Below are 4,616 nucleotides of genomic sequence, written 5' to 3'. Positions count from 1 at the left end.
GTGTGTGTGTGTGTGTGTGTGTGTGTGTGTGTAGGGCTTGTCTAATGAAGAGTTGCTGTTGTACAGAGAGCTCAGTCACTCATAGCTGCACTGCTGTCATCCCCCTCTGCGTTCCTCCAAATAAGGAAAAAACTACTGGATCTTATCCTCTCTCTCTCTCTCTCTCTCTCTCTCTCTCGCTCTCTCTCCCCATCTCCCTCCCTCTCTCTCAAACACACACACCCACTCAGTTATCCCCTAACCCCGTGACACATAGTATATTTCAACATGCTCCTCCGATAGCCGTCTCTATGGAAGGATGCGGAGCGCGTGTGACGTTTTTTTAATTGTGCCTGTGCACTGAATCGACGGTGCGTTAGTGCAGCTGGGCTCCCTGCCAGCTGGGCAGCACCTGGCCTCCTCCACCAGCTGCTGGGTGGTGTTCGCTCGCTGCTGCCACCGCTGTTGCACTGGTGACCTCTGGCTGAGCCACACACACGCAGACGTTCAGGGGAGGCCTGAACACACAGGCTGCATCTGGGGGAGTTTGGGGCAAGGCGGTCCTGAGAGGACCCAGGAGAAGACGTCCTGCTCCACCGACCTCAGACGACATTCTGAAATGTCTGGAATATTTGCTTGATGAGAAGTAAACGAGACGATTCGGGATTGTTTTGATGAACTTATTGAAATCTAGCAGAGTCGGAACTGACAACTAAGCGCAGTGACAGGAATGAGGGTTACGATGCATTTGAAGCTTGTCAAAGCAACGTCACATGATGGTATTATATAAACTAGTTACGAGTATACTGACTGATGTCTTATAGGCTGTTTTAGGACTGTGAGGACATTTTAAAATATTTCAAGAATGAGAAGATTCATCATTTTAGAATGATCAATATGAAATATTCAAATAAGAATGTATTTTCTTCAAAATACACCACAGCATATTGCTTTTTAATAAGTGTATAATTTTGATATTTCGAAAAACCTGTGGAACTCTCCTTAAAGATAGAGCTTCACAGTACTTCTGTGTAATAGTATTGTAACTGTGCCCATAGTATAATGTCCTGGTGCCATCACGTTTATTTGAGTTTAAGTGCAGGAAGACAGAAAGATGCACATGAGATTTTTAAGGAACAGAGTTGTGGTAAAGCAGGTGATACCAGTATGGTTAATTCTGTAACTAATTCTTCAAGTGCCTACAAAGCTCACACAGGCTTTGGTTCCAAGCCAAGCATTTGAGGACATCCTCGAACCTGCTCTTTCTAACTTTTAATGTTCCATTAAATCTCAGGAAATCCCCAGGCCTAAGTGTCATTGATGTCTGTGTATGTGTTGGAGTGTGTTGTATGTTGGTCTACTGGTGTGTGTGTATGCATGGGAGCATTACGTGTTATTGTGTATGTGTGTATATGCTTTGGAGTGTGTGTGTGTGTGTGTGTGTGTGTGTGTGTGTGTGTGTGTGTGTGTGTGCATTAGATTAGATGCTTGAAGTATATAAAATATTTTATTCTACCTTCTGCACAATACAGCTGTGTGTGTGTGTGTGTGTGTGTGTGTGTGTTTTAGATTAAAGCCATTCTAATCCTCCCAGGATGTGGGCAGGCTGTGCTGCCCTGTGAAAGATCTCCTGTCTACCTCAGTTGCTGTTTGATGGTGCAGACAATTTGAAGCTACCTCAACTGTGCCTGCTTACAGTATGTGTAGGTGACAGACCATGCCAGTGAAGATTACAGCTGAAGATCACCAGGGTGATCTATCATTTATACAGTTAGCTGCTTTCTTCACTGGGGTTTATGCTACTGGTCAAAACATTTGAAGTGACTAACTTCTCCTGGATAAAAAGTTGTTTAGTTCAATAGAGCTGTTGGTTCTTCTGTCTCTCTCCTTCTCTCTCTCTCTCTCTCTCTCTCTCTCTCTCTCTCTCTCTCTCTCCTCTCTCTCTCTGCCTCTCTCTCTCTCTCTCCCTCTCTCTCTCTGCCTCTCTCTCTCTCTCTCCCTCTCCTTCTCTTAGACAGAGAGACGATAGAGCGGGAAGGTTTACCATAAATGGTTGTGTTTGTGGACAGGAAAAGTGTGTGTGTTTGTGTCAGTGTATCTGCTATATATATATATATATATATATATATATATATATATATATATATATATATATATATATATATATATATATATATATATATATATATATATATATGTATGTATGTGTGTATGTGTGTGTGTGTGTGATTGTGTGTGTGTGAGCGAGACAGAGATTTTGTGTATGTGTGTGTGTGCATGTGTGTGAGTGAGAGATATTGTGTTTGTGTGTGTGAGTGAGATAGAGATTTTGTGTATATGCGTGTGTGCTTTTATATGCCTTCCAGAAGTATGCCTCCACTGCTCTCCTTCATGTCTGTATGAGAGAGAGAAAGAGAGAGAGAGAAAGAGAGAGAGAGAGACAGAGATAGGATGAGAGAGAGCACAGGAGAAAGTCATGTTAAAGGAAGGCAGAGAGAGAGAGAAAGAGATAGGATGAGAGAGAGCACAGGAGAAAGTCATGTTAAAGGAAGGCAGAGAGAGAGAAAGGAAGAGAGAAGTAAATGAAGAAATGTCCTGGTTTACTGAGCAGTACTGTGTGGTTGCAGTAGGATTATCCCCTGGCTCTTAATTAGCACTCACTCTCATTACAGTATGCTTACCTTTTAAAAATATGAATCACCCAGGTTAGTGTATGATCTGGACATGCACACACACACACACACACACACACACACACATGCACACGCGCGCGCACACACACACACACACACACACGCACACACACACACACACACACGCGCACACGCGCACGCACACACACATAAAAACACACAATGCATGCATACACACAAACACACACTCCATCAAACTGATAAAAACAGGAACCCCACCTTGCCACACCTCCCTCCCCATCACACCTTCCTCCCCAGTGATTCATCCGGAGAGCAAACACTCTGATCCATGGTGCACACAGGCGTCTGCCCTCTGTGGAATAGTCTGGTTAAATAAATGTTAAATAACTAAACATAGCATTCCCTTATATACATCACAAACAAACAAAGTCAAATATGAGCAAACCGGCCCCGCCAACAGCATTATAAACATGTGCCTTAGTTCACACATAGTCATAGAGAGAGAGAGAGAGAGAGAGAGAGAGAGAGAGAGAGAGAGAGAGAGAGAGAGAGAGAGAGAGAGAGTTCATCTGTTTTTTTAACATCCAGTGTAATTCATGGGGCTTTACCTGTATTTTCTTTAGGCAGATATCTTCTATACAATGACCAGACATCTGCATGATGACCAGACATTTGTACAATGACCAGACATCCATATGATGACCAGACAGACCTTAGCATGGGGATTGGAGGAATCCATGAATAATGATCTCTCTCCGAAACAACATGTGTTCAAGTGAAGGATGGCCCAACGGCCACTGAGCACTGGAGGGGAGAAATACTGTGATAGAAACCTGGCGAACCAAGTCAGCTGGAGAAATCTGGGACTTATCTGGTGTGGGACATGCCAAGGTCTCATAAAACTCTGCTTTGTCTGAGCGGCCCATCGGAACACTCGCACACGCTGGGACATCCGTCTCTGCATCCTGACCTTCCCCCGATACGAGGACTCCAGTTAGCGAGGCCGACAATGCGCTCACACGCGGCTCGGCGGACACGCTCCGATGGAGGCACGCATCTCGGGTGTGCAAAACGGCAGATTTATACTCGCAGCCGTTGATCCGGCATGGAGGCAACAGGTGAACCGCTTCTGCTCTTTAGGACATGTCGTTGGCAGTGCTGCAGGTCTGATGTCCAGATATCGCACCCGAGTTAGTGTGCTGGAGGCCTGATCTAACGCGTGCATCATCGAGGAGGGGAGGGAACGAGGCACAGCGGAGTGCTGTAGCCAATCACGCGCCTCTTACGCACGGTCCCAGCCACAGTGACTCACGCAGCCATAATATCCTCGCAGATTGCAACAGATGGTACCTACTCCTCTAGGCATTTATGAGAGAATGTGGAGGTGTGTGTGTGAGTGTGTGTGTGTGTGTGTGTGTGTGTGTGTGTGTGTGTGTGTGTGTGTGTGTGTGTGTGTGTGTGTGTGTGTGAGAGTGTGTGTGTGTGTGTGTGTGTGTTTTGTGGGTGCAGAAAAGGTAATAGATGGCAAGAAAAATGTGTATATATGTTAGCATGTGGTGTTTCTATACTGTCAAACACACCATGTTCAGTTTCTTTGACTGTATTCATAACTGTACTGCCTACTAACACAGTCTAGGCACTTCTAACACAAACAGGTCTGTCGTCATATTCCCAGGCCTGAGCATGGACCTCTCGCAAGTTCATTCCAAGACTGTGTGGAGAATGTCGAAATGTTTGGAAATAAACCCCACCTGGCCAGGACTCCCCTCCTGGGCTTCTGACGGCTTCATGATACAGTCTGCAAAAGAACTGCCTTGAAGAAAGCTCACTATGAATACTCAGTAAGCTCACTATGAATATTCAGTAAGCTCACTATGAATATTCAGTAAACACGAATACTCAGTAAGTTCACTATGAATACTCAAGCTCACTCTGTATCACTGAGCCCTATCTCACAGTTTAGTTAAAATGCAAGCTGTCTGT

General features: G+C 44.9%; 1 long non-coding RNA gene across 1 annotated transcript; it reads right to left on the bottom strand.

The window, feature by feature from the left end:
• Nucleotides 1-2,219: 2,219 nt before the first annotated feature.
• Nucleotides 2,220-3,860, bottom strand: LOC143485296 (uncharacterized). The gene is made up of 3 exons (XR_013122836.1): nt 3,242-3,860; nt 2,892-2,997; nt 2,220-2,374 (listed from the first exon to the last, which is right to left on the bottom strand). It is a non-coding gene; the product is annotated as an uncharacterized LOC143485296 (long non-coding RNA).
• Between the last annotated feature and the right edge of the window lie 756 nt (nt 3,861-4,616).

The sequence above is a fragment of the Brachyhypopomus gauderio genome, chromosome 21 (assembly GCF_052324685.1).
Source record: "Brachyhypopomus gauderio isolate BG-103 chromosome 21, BGAUD_0.2, whole genome shotgun sequence".
Classification (NCBI taxonomy): Eukaryota; Metazoa; Chordata; class Actinopteri; order Gymnotiformes; family Hypopomidae; genus Brachyhypopomus; species Brachyhypopomus gauderio.
The sequence above is the reverse complement of the archived record's forward strand: the minus strand, read 5'-3'. Positions and strand labels throughout refer to the sequence as shown.